Consider the following 19,286-nt stretch of genomic DNA (forward strand, 5'->3'; position numbering starts at 1 on the left):
CGCTTTGGATTCCCTCGAGCAATAATCAGTGATGGTGGTGCCCACTTTTGTAACAAAGCATTCAAAGCTCTTTTGACAAAGTATTCAATCACACACAAAGTGGCGACCCCGTATCATCCGCAAACCAGTGGCCAAGTTGAGATCTCCAATCGAGAAATAAAGCACATATTAGAAAAGACAGTGAGGCCAGACAGAAAAGATTGGTCATTAAGACTTGATGATGCCTTATGGGCATATAGAACGGCTTTCAAGACCCCGATTGGGATGTCACCCTACAGGCTAGTGTATGGAAAAGCTTGCCACCTACCTGTGGAACTCGAGCATCGTGCATATTGGGCCATCAAGAAATTCAATTTTGACATGCAGCAAGCCAGCTCAGAAAGAAGATTACAGCTGGCAGAACTTGAAGAAATTCGCAATGATGCATACGAAAATGCCAAGATTTACAAGCAACGAATGAAAGTCTTCCATGATAAGCAAATTATGAGGAAATCGTTCACTCCAGGTCAGAAAGTGCTTTTATTCAATTCTCGCTTGCACCTATTCCCAGGTAAGTTACGCTCTCGTTGGTCTGGTCCCTTTATTGTTCATACTGTTTTTCCACATGGGGTAATTGAAATTAAGGACCCAAAGAACGGTGTCACGTTTAAAGTTAATGGTCAAAGATTAAAGCCATATCTAGAGTACCAACCACATAACGAAGACACCGAAATAAATTTGAGTGACCCACCAAATTTGAATTGATTTTTTTTTCTTTTCGTTGATTTGATTTTTCTTTCTTTCTTTTTATTATTATTCTTTTGCTAATTGAAATTGTTTTTGCATAAGTGTGTTTATTTTACCATTAAGTTTTCTCTTATCATTTTTAATCATGAGTCTCATACTTAGACCGTTCCTCCTGAACATTCTTAAACCACTTCAACGTGTCAAAACTCATCTCAAAAGGCAGATTCAATTTTGTAAAACACAACGCATTTGGGCTCTACAACCACCAGAGTTAGTAGCCTATGTTGAGGGTTTAGAACGCCAACTCAGAGACATTGAGAGAAGTGTTTACGACATCCAGTTGGAGCTTGAGGTAAATTCAATAAGAGGACGATTTTAATTTTCTTTGTGTGTTTTAATTTGTTTTTCTGTTTGTGTGCTTTAGTTTGTTACCCCGGTGAAGTGGCGGATAACGGTACTCCGTGACAATCAAGTCGGTTACTTCAGTTTCCCATAATAACTGATATTCTGAGGCGAAGGTATGGACAGAAATGAGATTCTAGCAAAGCTTCACAAGCGATTCCCTTCACTTCCTTAGAATGCCCTCCTTACGATCTATAAAGCTCGGTCCGAACGCATGCGATTGCTCATGAGGAATAACATACCTGCTGATATCCGTTGGTTAATTGAGGCGAAAGTACGATCGACAGGTGAGTTACCTCCAAAATTTATTGCATTCATGCCTGGTTGTGGTAAAGGAAATTATGCAAGAAAACGACGAGCTCGAAGAATTTCTGTTGCTTGTCATAAGTGTGCTAGAATGAGTTGCAATAAAAACCCATGTTCTTTAGGAATGGTGTCTGACAACAGGGAAGATAAGATTCAATTCATTAGGGATGGCTTGGATAAGGAGTCATTGGATGATATCCTTTTGTCTCTTGAAACGCATCCCAGTGGATATGTGCAAGGAGCAATTCTCCAGCTATGGCCATTATTCCAGAAAGAGCATGCACGATATAGTCTCGGGAATCTGACTATAAACGACCCTGTTTGCCAGTTTATAAGAAAACTGGATAGGAAGCCTATCCTCGACCCATAGAGGGCGTTCAAGCCGTTTCTGGACGTAAAATCAGAGGAAGATGTGAGCCACAGTCGCAACTACCTGTAAATATCCTTTTACTTTATTGTTATTTTATTTCACTATTGTCTTATTGTTTGCATTATTGTCTTTAATAATTTTATTACTGTTTGCTTTTTCCTTTTTACTGTTTTCTTTTTGACTTGCGAGCCACGTGCTTTACGCGTTATTTGACACTGATATATTACCTCATACACAACCATGACCCACTATCACCAAGACTCTTAAATGTGATTTCTTTTTTGTCAAGCACTCACAAATTGTTTTCGAGAAGTATCACAATGGCAGCTACTCCCAATAGACAATTTAAGAACATTTGTGTACTTTCTGGATTTACCTATGGCAAACATAAAGAGTTCGTTGAGGCAGCCATAGATCTTGGTCGAAGCATAGCAGCGAGAAAATTACACTTGGTGTATGGAGGAGGTAATCGAGGGTTATCAAAAATGGTATCAGAAGCAGCTTTTATCAGAGGAAGTCAAGTGTTAGGCATCATCCCAAGAGTCCTAAAACCATTGGGCAGTTCGTCTGACTCATCAACTGGAGAAGAGTTAGTCGTCTCAGGTATGCAAGAAAGAATAACTGAAATGCTTAATTATGCTGATGCTTTTATTTTCCTTCCAGGAGATCTTGCAACACTGGAGGCACTTATGACACTAGCATCTTGGGCCCATTTACACATTCACCAGAAACCCATCGGTTTGTTAAATGTCAATAACTTTTATGATGGTTTTATCGCATTTCTTAACCATGCAATAAAAAACTATTTCATTCCTTCTAATGTGAAAAAACTCTTTATTTGTGCTCACTCTGCTACTGAGCTACTTGATATGTTACAAGCTTATAAACCGGAGCCAAACCCCTGGACCTTTGTGTTGGAGCGACCAAATAATGATGGTAACAGTAGCCGCAGTAAGAAGTACAAATTAGATTTAACTCTCCGCCTATAAATATTTTCTTCTGTGTTGCACCACCCAGGTGATGTCTTCTAAACTCTACTTCTTTCATTTCAAACATTGAGGACAATGTTTCGTTCTGGTTGGGGGGAGGGAATAGTCGACAATTGTGGAATTTTGGTTAAGTTTTTACTAATTTTTTGTTGTAGAAACTAACTGTTGCTAACTTTTTGTGTTGAAGATGGCTGAATATGGAGTGTAGTTACTCTAGAAACGCATCTTCATTGTTTGAAAAAAAAAATATTCAAAAAAAAAATTCAAAAAAAAAACAATTAGACATTTTCTTTTTCTTTATTAAGTTTTGATGTTTATTTTTCTTCTTTTTAATTTCTCCTCTATGAATATACATTTTCCAACTTTTGAGTCGAAGATGGCTGAATATGGAGTGTAGTGCCTCTAGAAACGCATCTTCTTAGTAAAAAAAAAAAAAAAACCATTTTTCGTTTTCTATCATTTTAAGTATAACTTTTCTAATTAGTTTTTATGCATCATTTTCATATCTCTGCATACATATTTTCCTTTCATGTTTAGAATAGGTTGGGGGGGAGAATGTTGTTTAAAAAAAAAAATTATGTGATTTGTTTTAACATTAGATGACATGATTAATTTCAAATTTTAGTATTTGTATTATCTTTGGTCTTAAGTGATGTTACATTATGTTTGCTACTCTACATGTTGATGTCGGAGACAAATATGCGTTGCTTGAAGGAATGAACATGTCATAATAAGTACCAAGTGAGTTTTTGAGCCTATCATTTTTCTTGGAGAGTAACCCTTTTGCCCATTCTTTATACAGCTTAACAGTTTATTATTGTATACACGATCTCTAGATTTCTTTTGAGTTAACCCTTAATAAAAAAAAAGAAAAAAAAAAGTGTGTTGCTACATTTGGAGGCCCATCTAACTAGTAGATATGGAAGGTTATTTAGAGCCCTAAAAGACGATGGAAAGGCCATCTTTGATCCGTTTGAGCCTTTCTAGCCATCCATTTTATTAAATATCCATAGTTAACCCTTTTGAGCCTTTAAAAAAAAAAACATTTTTTTTGTCAACTTATTATCTTGACCCACTCCGATTTGGAGTATTATCCGATATTTTATAAGTTCCATAACCTATTTATGTTTGAGAAAATGTAAATAATTATGTTGTTCAGTGAAGTATACAAAAAAAAAAACAACAAAACAAAAGTTGTTGTTTCAAAAGAATAAAAATAAAAATAATAGGTGAAATCCACCTTGCAACTTCCAAAAAATAAAAAAATAAAAAAATTCTTTGCATTTTTCTCAAACATACACTTTGTTTTCCTTATTTCCTTTCTTTGTTAACCATGTCCCTAGCCTACGTTACATCCTAATAAAAGTCCTTCATGATTTTAGGGAACTATAATCTGAAGTAGAAGCTAGTTATATGGGCTAAAAAGATGTAGTGGTGCATATAAAAAAAATAAATAAATAAATTGGGTTGACTAACAGTTTTTATTTGACTTGAGATCGTATTATTTTTAAGCTGAGGGCATATTTATTTCATCTTGGTGAGAGCATGTGATATCACTTCTTCATTATTTTCTCTCAATTACCATTCATTGGAGTGACTATTTTTATTGGGTTTAATTTATTTGTAAGAGTGTCACTACTTCCAGTGAGATTTTGGGGTTTGACATGTCATTCTTGAAAGTAGTTATAACAAAGTCTACTGGGCTGATTCATGTGGATGGTTGATGTGGGTGTGATGTTGCTTTAGACTAGAGATAATGCTTATACTTTTATTTGATTGCTATCATTAATCTGATTGAATAAACACAAGTGTTTCTAAAAAAAAAAAAAATCATTTTGAATTTGAATTTTGTTTTCGCTTTATTTGCTAGGGACTAGCAATAAGCTGGTTGGGGGGTGTGTTGAGTGTTAGAAAATGCATATTTATAAAGGAGAAAACCGTCATTTTACATTTCAAGTCTTACTAACAACCCTTACTTTTATGTATTTAACATTCTTGTGATTTAATTACGTGTGTTTTATTTTAATTAAGTAATTTATGTATTTTAGGGGCATTATAGTTATTTCACAATAAAGGAGAGATCAGACAGCAAAACGGACATCACTTTTGAACTCAGGACGGTCGAAAACCTTAGGAGGAGCATAAAAGGAAAAATGACACTATTCACATGTACGGTACTATTCACGTATACGGGACTGTATACGTTACTGTTCACGGCACTGTTCACATAGACGGATCGATGACGTGGCATTGACCGATGATGTGGCATTGACTGATGAGGTGTCACGATCCTGTTGGACTAAAATTCTTATGTACTGTTGATGGTGACGTGGCAGCATATCAGTGGACGAAAAATCTCGCGTACGGTGTATGCATCACACAGGATTATTTTCAACCAAACCGCGTTACTGTTCATCCGGGTCAAACCGCGTTACTGTTCAAAGTCGGGTCAAACCGTGTTACTGTTCATCCGCGTGGTCAAACCGTGGACTGTTGACTGATGACGTGGCGCAATCCTGAGCGTTCAAACTGTTTTTAATCCGATGGCCATGATTTACTCCATGTATCTATAAAAAGGGGGCCTCTCCCCCCTAAATGGATATCTCTGAATCCATTTTTGGGATCCATTTTCTGTAATTCCCTCTCCATCTTGTATTTTCTTCGTATTTTAATAAATTTCCATTTTGCCCCTAGTTCAATTATGAGTGGCTAATTTTCTTTCAAGCTTGGGTTGAAGGTGAAGTCTCAACATGTGTCATGGGCTTAATTTGGTAAATTTATTTTCTCTTCCCCTCTAGTTTTTGTGGATGTTTTGACTTCTCGTCGACAAATAATACTAATCTTGTCTAATACTGCCTTGGTTACACCGGCCCTCTAGTACAAGGTTATTATTATTTGGCACGATAAGCCCTTAGCACCATATTGATTAGAGCGTGGTTCATGAGGTGTGGATTCCCCCCTCATGATTTAATTGGCATTAATACGGATTATTTAGCCCATGATGCATGTTGATACGGATCCAGATACCCAAGTACGTCATTTCAATAGAATTCTTTTCAATTTATTCTCACCATTTCAATACCAATTTTAGAATTTATTCTCGCCATTTTAATTTAAGTTTTAGCATATTCCAATCATTTCCACCACAAATCCAATCACCCATTCACAAAAATTAATTCTACACAATTAAAATCCACCTCCTCGTGGGATCGACACTCGTCACCATTAATCTATACTACAACAGATTCGTGCGCTTGCGAGTACATTAAAATTTGCACAACATACATCTAACCACCATAAAAGTTTAATATGTTCTTGACACCACCTTTGTTTTTAAATTTGTATCAATAAACAATTTTGACCATTAGAGTTTAAATAAAATAATCATTTTACCCTTAAACGAATTAACAAACTATTTTATCCTACAAAATTTTTAAAAATAAAAAAATTATAATTACCATTTAATCAATTGATAAAATACTATTGAAAAATTGGATGTGTGAGTACTATTTAATTAAATGATAAAATATTATTGATTTTTTAAATCCTTTTAACCTAAAGAACATGCAATACTCATCTCAAATATTTTTCTTTTTTTTTTCCCATCAAACGCACAATCACAATTATCAAACAATTTTGATCATTTAAATTAATCACCAGGATCATAATAGTCTAAACTAATTTTGAATAATAAAAAAATATAATTACAAAAATTATCGTTTAATTTTTTTTATAAAAACTAACATCTTTAATTTTTAGATTTATTTGTTTTATTAAATTTAGAGGTATTTTTGTAAATATAATTTTTTATTTTTAAAAATTTTGTATGATAAAATGATCTTTTAATTTATTTAGGGGTAAAATGATTATTGTATTTAAATTCTTAGTGTTAAGTGGTTGATTGATATAAGTTTATAAACAAAGGTGGTATAAAGAACATGTAAAAATTTTATGGTAGTTAAATGTACATATAACAAAATAGTGGTGGTGCAGAGACAATTTTCCTCTTATTATTATTATTATTATTTTTCATGTCTCATGTTGATAACATATGTTACATCACCTATTTGATGGTGTTAGCCGATTTATTCTTCTTTTTTCTTTTATGTAAAATCATGGGATATATCACAAGATTTCTTTTTGAAATATTAAATTCTATAAATATATTTTGTAATCCAAAATATATTGGGACCCTATAAATAAACACTTATGCACAACTTAGATTTCTTATATCATAGAATTTTGATAAATTATTAGCATTGAGACTATGAAATTTATTAATTTAGCGAGTAATAATTTAATGATAAATTAATAAACAAATTAATAATTATTAATTCACCAAGATAGCATCACGTTCACAATAAAATTTTTCTTTTTTATGAAGTATAGAGATGGTATAATTAGAGAATACAGTGATTCTTCAAATTATGTGGAACGATTTTGATATGATCTTAATTAAGTTGATGAGAACCATCAAGGGAATACCATTAAAACTTCAATGGATCCTTTGCACATTCATGGAGGCCCAATTACAAGAGCAAAAGCCAAAAAGATGCAAGCTGCTTTAAATGGATTAATTGAGAAAATATGGATTGAAAATGCAATTCAAGATGCAAGACATCATGAATTGGGCTTGAAGAGAAGACAAGGCATTGTGGGCATTATTCAAGTTATTGGGCAGCCAAATACACAATTTGTATCAAATGCAAAAAGGTCAAATTCGAAATAAAAACTGTATTGATTGAGCTAGAAGTAATGTGAAACCTATATATCGTTGGAAAGATAATTAAGTTAGCTTTCCAATAAATTTTACAGAGCTAGATTTGGAGTTATCTAGAAGGCATTATGACCAATTCATTACAGCTTGTTCGGACTTGGGATTTTCAACGACTCCTTTGTTTTTCAACTTCATTTGTTTGTTTTGTTTCAAGTTTGTCAATGTGTAAGGTAAGTCTACCATCAATGATGATGGGCTAACATTAAGTTTTTCAATGATAGCATTAATTATAGTAGGTTAGCATTAAATTTGTCAAAAATAACATTAATTATGGTGGGTTGGTGAAGACTTTTGAAACATCCTTTGACAAACCTACTTGGAGGGTTGTTCCAATGTTTTCATTTGTATTTTTAGGATCTTGGGTTTCTTTTAGCCTATTTAAATTCAACAACCTTGTATGTAAGAATATTAGAGATTAATGTTATTTGAATTTGAAAGATTATTCTTTCTTTGGTTCTTTTGAGAACTAGTGAACTTATCAAGAATTTGCATTCTTGTGGCGTTCTAAATTTAGACTTATCACTCACCTTCTCATCTATTTCTTGAGTGTGGCGTCAATATCATTTTCTATACCTTTGGTTCATGTTTTTTTAAGCATTGGGTCAAGGTTTTGTTTGTCATAAATCTGTTTAGAACTTTCTTGGGAAGTTAAAACTACAAATTAAATGTGGGTTTCAAGGTTTCATTGTGGGATTCACATCATAAGTGAACCAATCACTTGATAATTCTTTAACTAAATGGAAGGCTTACAACATTGCATCAGTACAAAAAAGAAAATCGTAAACATATTATATGTATTGAATTTCAATTTAGTTAATTATTAATTTCTGTCCTATAGAAAAATAAGATTTTTTTTCCAAAGCTTACTTTTTATTAATTTATCGAACTATTCAGTTACCACAATGACCCCCAGATCAAAATCAACAAAAAATATTATTTACTCAAAGTTATTATTTTATCAATTGTTAATTTAATAAAACTCTACTGTGTTTCTTGAACACTTATAATTGAGGGCTTGAGCAGTGTGAGACTACACACCTAGTGCCATATATTTCATTACTTCTTTACTATGGATGTATGAAAATTTGAATTGAATGCAGTACAATATTGTATATTATATTTTTGGAAAAAGACATTCTTACAAAAGATTTCACAACACTTTGTATAAAATTGTGTGTTTTAATAAAACAAAATTGTAAAACATTCATAAAATTTTAAACATTAATCATTTACATCCCTATTTTGATTCTTGGGTTGATAAATGTCAACAAAAATGGTATCAGAGCCAAGTTTTAGGTTCAGAATATAAAAGTAGAAGAAATAGTTGTTTATTTTGTAATTAATGGAGGATATAATTTAATGATAGATAGTAATACAATTAAGGATAACATAACTAAATATAGACAATATTATTATTTAGAACAAAATATATTAGATGATAGCAACTAGAACAATTGTATTTATCCAGAGAGCTCATGAAATTAGAATTGGAGAACTCATAATAATAAAGAATATAAATTTCAACATAGATCCTAATCTCCTATTCACAGTTAGGAGAGAGGTTTATAGAAATAATTGTTCACATCCACAATTACATTGTGAAGGTTGCTTGATTTGTGAGCATAAACGAACTGATTGTGCCAATACCACATGACGCCAAATAACATTGACCTATCCTTCTCATTAGTGATCCTCAAGTGGTTTTTCATATTATAAACAATCCATGCACGAACATCCAATGTAAAACAGGTATGACTTGTGTGTTTCGAAATAAGGGCTAACCAAATGCGTTTATAGTCAACATAATCCCCGACTGCATGGATAGCATCCTCTATGATATGCCCACACTGCATGCAAGTACTATCATTAAGCACTTCTCTTCGTGATAATTTAGTATTATTTTTCAATCTATTATGCATCAATAGCCAAAGAAAGCACTGAATGCTTTGGGGGCCTCTCAATCTCCAAATCAAAACCCAAAGGGAATTATTTTCATTTAGCATCGGTCTAAAGAGGGATAAATAATCTGACCTCACGCTAAACAAACCAGACCGCGATGGAGCCCAATAACAACAGTCAACTTCATTGCTAACAGAAGGGGGCATAGTGCTTGCTATTTTGAGAATTATATGGTGGGGTAGAAAAGAAGCAAAACAATCCCAGTTCCAAGCACCATTATTATCGACAAAATTAGCTACACACTCATTTAATATGTTTTCAGTGATTGTACCGGAAGTATAAGATTGCAACCAATGCCCATCCTCCAGCCAATAATCTTTCTAAAATCTAGTCAACTTCCCATTCCCAATTGCCCAGCGAGTCCCTTAGAGAACCTCATTCCATAAGTTTCCCGCGAATTTTCATAAAGGAGAACTATATCAAGTAGGACGTTTTAGAGGAAGGTTTTCTTTATCAACGCCATATTTAAACATCAATACTTGAATTTAGAAGCTGTGGGGTGATTCCATATGACCCCAACCAATTTTCATTAGCAAGGCTTTATTCATGAGATTAAGATCTTTAAGGCCAAGGCCCCTACAGAAATTAAGGAGTTGTGCTCTATCCCACTTAATAAGGTGTGTGCGATGAGTCTCGTTAATCTCGTTCTAGATAAAATGCTTGTAAATCTGATCAATTTTACTATGAATACTTACAGGTAGCATGCAGGTCTGCATGGAATAGGTTGGGAGAGCCATAATGATCGATTGCGTTAATGTTATTTGACCTACAAGAGAAAGATAATTGGTTGTCCAGCCTGGAAGTCTTTGTAGTGCTAATGGTGGTCAAGGATAAGGTACCAGTTTCAGTGGGAGACATTGAGTTTACATGAGAAATATGGGAGATTTCATAGAGAATGTATGAGTTAGTGACAATGGTAAACATGATTAAACGCGCGAACTAACATAAAATGAAATACAAAAACTAAATGATAGAGCACAATTTTTGAAAAAAGTTTATTCTTCAATCCACCATCAATTAAACAGAAGCAAGCCACTGTCATTCTAAGTAAAAAAATATAACAACATCACATACATAGGAATAATTTTTCAATATGGGAATCTTGAACTTTTCAGTAAAAAAAATCAGTTTACAATTTTATAGGTATGTGAAAAATAAAGTTTATAACATTGTAAATCAGATCACCAGCCAGAATCTGACTCCACCTACATGGTTTAGTAATCAACTATAACATTGCATCCAACAATGGCGTCACCAGATTTAAAATCTGGTCGATGCATTTGAGCAATTGCATATCCACCAGTCAATAGGAACTCGCTAGTGTTGCAATCGATGGGCATCTTACGGACAGGAATAATCGACCTGTTGTTGCCAAGGAGGCTGATACAGCTGCCATTATTAGGACCATCAATGAACACAAAGCTCATGGACATGATGATAGCTAGTTGATGCTGACAAGCCGACCCGTAAAGCCCTTGAGCACGACCAACAAGCTTTGATTGAGGACTAGTAATTTCTATCGACGAATCATCCACCAAATCACAACGCAGAAACAAGTTGGTGACTTGTAAGTATCAGTGGCTTGAGCAATGCTTTTTGCCACTATGTTTTTTTTTTGTTGTCTCTTTTGCAAAATCAAGCCCCGTAGCCAAAGTCTCTCTGATCGTATTGCTGTTGCTGCCACCGGGCAAATGATGAGCAATAAAAAAACTGCTTAAAACATTGTAGTAACTTTAAAACAAGGCATGAAATTAAAAGGAAGAGAATAAATGATGCACTTTTGAAGGTAGAAAAGAAGGATGATTCAAGATTCATTTCAAATGTTTTTGAAGTGTTTTGATCAATGAATATCCAAAGGCTGCTTAACTACAAAGGTGAAGTGGGAAGAAATTTTGACATTTTGTTACATTGAGCTAGCCAGCGAATGTATATGAGGGGCTTCACATGTACACATAAAAAAGGAAGATTAATTACTCGTGGTTTTTTATTAAGAAAAAAAAATGGCTTGCTTAAAATATAGAGTGTGGTTAATTTCATTGAAGGACATGACTCAAAGGAAAAGAAAAAGAAATCTAATAATAAACTAAACAAAAAATAATGCCCAAAACAATAAATTTAATTAAATGTACATTGAAATTACCTTTATAATGCAACAAGATATTAAAATCAATAGTTAACTCTAAAAAATGAAGCGTAATTTATTTAATACTTATTTATGGACTCTTTCAATTCCATTAAAGCCACTGCAAGTTGTTTTTCAATATTCACTTAGATAAATAGAGGCTCATGCCTTTCTGATTCTTCCACATCTCTTTCAATTCTAATTAACCCGTTTGTAATTCTCTTAAGAAATTAAAAAATGTCGAAGAGTCTTACTTTCATCATTTTGGCTTTGCTTGTAGTGGCAAACACTAAAAACATGCTTATTTCAGCCAGTAGAACTGGCCAAGGATCTAAGCCAGAGGTTTTATTTTCTATTAACCCTACAGCATCACCTGACATTGTTGATTGCTCAGGGCTCACAAGTGAAGAGTGTTTGATCGAGATGATTAAGAAAGCACTTGTAGACTATCGATACCCCTGCCCTGAGGGGGGGTGCAAATGATATTGTTAATAAGTTATTTCTTTTACCTTGTAGGAGTGCTTTTGCAATAACGATCAATTACAGTGAAATTGAATTCGTGTTTTTAATAAAATAAAACATTAATCCATTATGCATAGGTAATATTATGTCATATGTTTTTGGTGTGTGTATCTCCTACTGCTTTGTTATAGATGCATCGTCGAATCAATCTTCAAAAAATCAATTTCTTTAAATAATAGCAATTATCAACCAATCAACATTACTATGTTGGTACCATTTGTAATATTTAAATTTTAAGTCTATCTACTTTTAGGGTGAGATTATTGATTCCTAAGAAAAATAATAAAATAAACCCTCATTATCGAAATCCTATATTACTAAGCTGTCTGATTTAATTTAATGTTAAACTTTAATTTAACCCCTGAAAATGTCCAGACTTACCTACATTTATTGCTAAGATATGATTTAAAAGTTCATCAATGTGCACCTCATTTATGCTCATCTTTTGAAGAACAAATAGGGTGGATTGAGATTTTCATGCTTTTGGAGGGTAAATTAAAGATAGTTATTAGGAGGGAACGAATTGAAGTTTGTTTTTAAATGCAAAGATGTTTTCTTTTAGTTTATATGAGATAGTTCGTTTGACTTTAATTTAACATATGTTTTTGTAATTGAAATATAGATACTTCGTTATTTTTGTTATTTAGCTAAGTAATATAATATTATATTTAATTGATCACTTAAAAAATGTTTATGCATTAAAAGGTTGTTACAAGTGAATAAAAGTTATAGATTTTATTTTGAAATTAAATTCTAAAAATAAATTTAAGAGTTAGTGTTTCATTTTCTGGATGTAAATGCCCTTCACCAATTTCATTTTAAAAACACACCAAAATCCAAGTAATTTTTTTGCTCTCCTCTCTCAACTAAAATCTTTCTATCTTAGACTTCACGTGATGGAGTTCCAACACTAGTTTGAAGTTCGCAAGAGTAGTGAGGTTATGTTGCCGAGACCATTTGACTTTGCAATATCCTAAGGGACATTTGCTAATATAACCTAAGTACTACTGAGAAAATGACAAATCCTTTTTAAGGACATTGTAACTGCACATGCCTCAGTTTAGTTTATGTTCTTCTCTTTCTTATTGATCTATACTAGAGAAATTATCTCTACACCAACTCTATTTTATCATATGTACATCCAGATACCACAAAATTGTAACATGTTCTTTGTACTACCATCATTTCTGAACTTGTATTAATCGACTAATTCAACTTAACTGGGGTCTTCACTTTTAAGGCACTACCGGGGTGGCCATTGCCCTCATTGCTTATGTACCTTAACTTCATATAGATTTTTACTTTTTTTCGATCCCTTTTTTGGAGCACAAGTAGATTGTCGATTAATGCCAAACGCACAAGAATGTGGTCAGATGCCTAGATTAGGGAAAAATAATGAAATTTAAAGTAATACACCAGATTGCTGATGTATTAACATTATATTGAAATTCAATATTTGGCTACCAACAAGCACATATTATATATAAAGAATTAAACACGCAAATAAACATAAAATGAAATACTTAAATAAAATGATAGAGCGCATGTTTTGGAAAAGTTTATTCCTCAATCCACCACTAATTAAATAGAAGCAAGTCACTGTCATTCTATGTAAACATACATAACTAATCGCCTACTTAGGAATAATATTTTGATTTGGGAATCTTGAATTTTTCATTAAAAAATCAGTTTACAATATTATAAGTACGTGAAAAAGAAAGTGTATCTTGTATGAGAGTTTTTTGCATTACCGATCAATTGTAATGAAATCGAAGCTGCGTTTTAATAAAAAGAAGAAATGGATCACACATACATAGTTCATACTTCTAAATGTTGGATTCAAATTTATTAAAACACAACACGGGCAAAGTCACTAGCAAATAAGAAAGAATAGCAAAGTCATTCTTAGGGAATATATTGAATATCACTCTAGATATGTTAGAGTAGTAAACTTCACTCTGTATTTTATTAGAAGTAATAGGACCATTTGGTCCATATATTGAAGATGTATCTACCTACAAAAGCATAGTTAATGGCCAACAATATCTCATCTTAACCACACCAGAGATATCATTTACAATGTATAAGCTAAATTAGTATATGGCTGCTCCTACACTTCAACATCTAATGGCTTGTAAACGAGTGTTAAGGTACTTAAAGGAACTGGAAGATATGGATGAAACTAATTGGATTCACAGATACAAAGTAGGCATGTGATTTGGATGACAAAAAATCCATTGGAGTTTACTACATATACTTGGGAAACAATTTAATACATGGTCATCAAAAAAGCAATCTATGGTAGCAAGGTCCAGTGCAGAAAGTGAATATAGAGCACTTGCAGAATTAACTTGGTTGCAATCATTATTCAGTGAAATCGGAATACAATGTACATTAGTTCCATCAATTTGGTGTGATAATGCAAGTGCCACTGAATTATCCAAGAATCCAATCTATCACTCAAGAACTAAACATATTGAGTTGGATATGCACATTGTGAGAGGCAAAATACTTGTAAAAGAACTTGAAATCAGTTATATAACATGTGCAGAACAAATTGCCCAATTATATCTTTACATATTAATTTTGCTAGTATAATATCCTTGAGAATAATTGAATCAAATGATTTTGTTACTTTGGCAATAATTAAATAATATTAGATTGAATTGTTGTGTCATTCGTTTAGCTTATTTTAACCCTATGTAAAATTAGCTTCGGCAAGTAAAATGAAATTTACATTATTAAAATCTTTGTTTGTGGTAATAAAAGTTCACTTGGAATTTTATAATATCAACTTGAAATTTAACTCAAAGTATTGGTAGTTAAGGATTTCAATAGAAATATTAAATAGAAACAAGTAGTTAACAAGTTAAAACAAGTTAACCTATAATTGAGTATGTTTAACTAAACTTAGGGGCTAATTTTACAAAAAGTTAAACAATAGAAAGTAAATTTGGCATTAAACCCAAATAGTTAAAATTTTACCAAGTTATTGGAAATAGTCAAACAAAAGCATTGAAATAATAGTTGAAACACATAAGTTAAAAAGGGATAAAATATTAACCAAATTCTAATTTTAAAACTCATCCAATAAGAAATGAATTTACTTAGAATTTAACAAAAAGTATTGGTATTTAATGAACTTAATATGAACATTAAACGCATAGCTGGTAGATTTATAAGTTAGAAATATGTAAACCTAGAAGTAAGAAGGTTTAACCAAAATTAAGGAATAAAAAAAATAAAAAAGTCCAATTGGTATTTAACCTAAATAATTGCAACCTTACCTAATCAGTAGGAATATTCGACAAAAAGATAGTGGAATAATTAATTGAACCATATGAACCTAGAAGGGAGAAAATTTAAGCAAAATTAGGAACTTATCCAATGGGAATAAATATTATTTGGAATCTAACCCAAAATTGGTATTAAATGAACGTAGTAGGAATATAAAACATAAAACTAGTAAACTACTAATTAAGTTGAAGTATGTGGACCTATAAGTGAGAAAATTTAACCAAAATTAGAGACTAGTTTAACCAAAAATAAAATTATAAAAAATAAATTTGGTGCTTACCCTCAATAATTAGAATCTTATTAAGTTAATAGAAGTATTCAACACAAAAATATGGAAATTAGTAGTTGAAACTGGAACCCATAAGAGAGAAAGTTCAAGTAAAATTTGGAACTCATCCACCAGAAATAAATTTAACTTGGAATCTAACCAAAATATTGGTATTGAATGAATATAGTAGGAACATCAAACACAAAACTTGAGGACTAATATGTTGAAATATGTGAACCAAGAAATGAGAAAGTTTAACCAAAGTTAGAGCCTATTCTAACAAAAACAAAATTATAAAAATTAAAGCTAGTATTTATTTCAAATAATTGAAATTGTACTAAGTTACTATGAATATTCAACACAAATGAAATAATTAGTTGAGACAAGAACTCGTAAGAGAGAAAATTTAAGCAAAATTAGGAAATCTTTAAATGAAAAATAAAAGTTGGAATATAACTTAAATATTGGTATCGAATTTGGTACGAATATCAAATACAAAATTGATGGACTAATAACTTGAAACGTGGGAACCCATAAGTGAAAAAGCTTAAGCAAAATTAACGACTAGTCTAAGAAAATATAATTGTTATATTTAACCACAGTAATTGAAATCTTACTAAATTAATGAGAATACACAATACAAAATTAGTGGAATAATAGTTGAAATATATAAACCCACATGAAATGAAGTTTAACTAAAATTATGAGCTCATCTCATAGAAATGAAAGTTGTTTAAAATCTAACTCAAAATATTGGTATTTAACGACATTAGTAGGAATATAAAACATGAAAATAGTGAACTTAAAAGTGAATATACGAACCTATAAGTTTAACCAAAATAAGTTACTAATCTAACAAAACTAAATTTATAAAAACTAAAAATTTAGTATCTAACCTATATAATTGGAATCTTACAAAGTTAATGGAAATACTCAATACAAAAATGATAGAATAATTAGTTGAAATTACTGAGCCTAAATAGTAGAAAATATAACGAAAATGTGCTTATCCAATAGGAAATGAATTTACTTATATTCTAACCCAATATATTAGTATTTAAGGAATTTAATAGGAACATCAAAGACAAAGCTAGTGGATTGAGAAGTGAAAACGAATAAATTAGTAAGTGAAAAAGGTTAAATGAAATTAGAGATGTGCGAAATCAAATTGTAACATCCAATTAATATATCGGTATTTAACTAAAAGAGTTGGATATGATTATTTTATAGATTTTTAATATCATTTTAATTATAATATTTTTCTCATTCAAATATTTTTATGTTAGTTATTTATAAATTTTCTTATTTTTCAGCATTAAAAATAAATTGTCAAAAATTATTTAGAAAACACCAAAATCACCAGCTGTTCAAGCTGTAAAGCGACTATGTAATAGACAACAACTAGATAAGTTGGATGATCCTTCATTTTATTCTCCCTTGCAAGCAGCAATTTTCATGGGATTTTACTTTTGGTTGCCACTACTTACTGTGTCAAATAGTCCAAGGAAAGGATGGTAAAGATAGTGTGTGGATTAGTCAAATCCACATGCACCTTTGTTCTCGGCCAAATAAATATCGGCTCCATTCTCTCTTCTAGTCTTCTTCATAATTTTACGTTGTACACTTTTTATTTTATTTTTCTACGCTACACACGTTTTTTTTTCTTTTTTTTTCCTCAGTGTTTTTGCATGTTGATAATTGTATAGTTGCTCTTAGACAATCACATTCGCTTGGACAAACTTCTTTTTATCATGGAAAATGATCTCTACACTGCTCCTATTTTATCATATGTACATCTAACCACCACAAAAGTTTAATATGTTCTTGACACCACCTTTATTTTTAAATTTGTATCAATAAACAATTTTGACAATTAGAGTTTAAATGAAATAATCATTTTACCCTTAAACGAATTAACAAACTATTTTATCCTACAAAATTTTTAAAAATAAAAAAATTATAATTACCATTTAATCAATTGATAAAATACTATTGAAAAATTGGATGTGTGAGTACTATTTAATTAAATGATAAAATATTATTGATTTTTTTAATCCTTTTAACCTAAAGAACATGCAATACTCATCTCAAATATTTTTCTTTTTTTTTCCCATCAAACATACAATCACAATTATCAAACAATTTTCATTATTTAAATTAATCACCAGGATCATAATAGTCTAAACTAATTTTGAATAATAAAAAAATATAATTACAAAAATTATCGTTTCAATTTTTTTTTAATAAAAACTAACATCTTTAATTTTTAGATTTATTTGTTTTATTAAATTTAGAGGTATTTTTGTAAATATAATTTTTTTATTTTTAAAACTTTTGTATGATAAAATGATCTTTTAATTTATTTAGGGGTAAAATGGTTATTGTATTTAAATTCTTAGTGTTAAGTGGTTTATTAATATAAGTTTAGAAACAAAGGTGGTATAAAGAACATGTAAAACTTTTATGGTAGTTAAATATACATATAACAAAATAGAGGCGGTCCAGAGATAATTTCCCTCTTATTATTATTATTATTATTATTATTATTATTATTTTTCATGTCTCATGTTGATAACATATGTTACATCACCTATTTGATGGTGTTAGCCGATTTGTTCTTCTTTTTTCTTTTCTGTAAAATTGATTGACACTAAAAAGTGTACATTTAATAAGGATAAAATTATTAGTTTTTCACTTATTGTGTCGATTAATGCATTCATTATTTCTAAATTATTTTAATACTCCCCAAATATATTTTATGTTAAATTAATTCGTAATTTGTTAATTTTTATCTTGTAAATATTTTTCAGGAATAAATATGGAATTGAAATTGAAAGTGAGAACAAAGAAGAACTACTGGAACACAATTGAGGAGATCTAATAATAAAAATAAATAAAATAAAAAATAAATAAAGAACAAAAAGACAAAAGAGTAAAAGGCAAGCAAAACATTGGTTGCCTGAGATGGTCAGGAGGCCATCACGCCTCCTGGCCATCACACTTCTCAACATTTATTTAAATTTTAAAAAATAAAATAATAATATAATAATAAATTAAATAAGAATCAAAAGAATGAAAATGAGGCAATTGTTGCCTATAAAAGCCGAAGTATTGGGAAGCTGAAGGGGGAGAGCTATTTTGAGAGCTTAAGCCGAGAGAGAATTTGAGAGCTAAAGCTGAGACTGAAGATTTTCTTTCTTTCTTTGGTTCTTTTCTTTTCTTGTTTCCATTTGTATCAATTTTCTTTGTAATATATTTCAAAAAGTTTATTAAATAAGAAGAGTGTTGTGTTTTCTTTCAATATGAGTAGCTAATTTTATTAAGCTGATGTGAAGGGTGAAGCTCAATATTTCAAACTATTAATTATTATTATTTTCTCAAATGAGTTTTTTTAATTCTTTTCTAATTATTTTTATATTATGTAATTTATAAATCTCACTGGATTTTATGGTATTTTGACATAATGTTGACACATTAATATAGTGTGGCACATTAGGTACTTTATTCTATATTTATCCACATACATAGAATTAAATGATATAATAATT

The 19,286-nt window shown here is 31.0% G+C and overlaps 2 pseudogenes; one reads left to right on the top strand and one right to left on the bottom strand.

Moving 5' to 3' along the window:
• Window positions 1-19,286, top strand: part of LOC112098026 — a 205,229-nt pseudogene that overhangs the window by 3,248 nt on the left and 182,695 nt on the right.
• Window positions 10,744-11,344, bottom strand: LOC112098339 (annotated as a pseudogene).

This window comes from Citrus clementina, unplaced genomic scaffold, assembly GCF_000493195.1.
Source record: "Citrus clementina cultivar Clemenules unplaced genomic scaffold, Citrus_clementina_v1.0 scaffold_5, whole genome shotgun sequence".
In the NCBI taxonomy this organism is placed as follows: domain Eukaryota; kingdom Viridiplantae; phylum Streptophyta; class Magnoliopsida; order Sapindales; family Rutaceae; genus Citrus; species Citrus x clementina.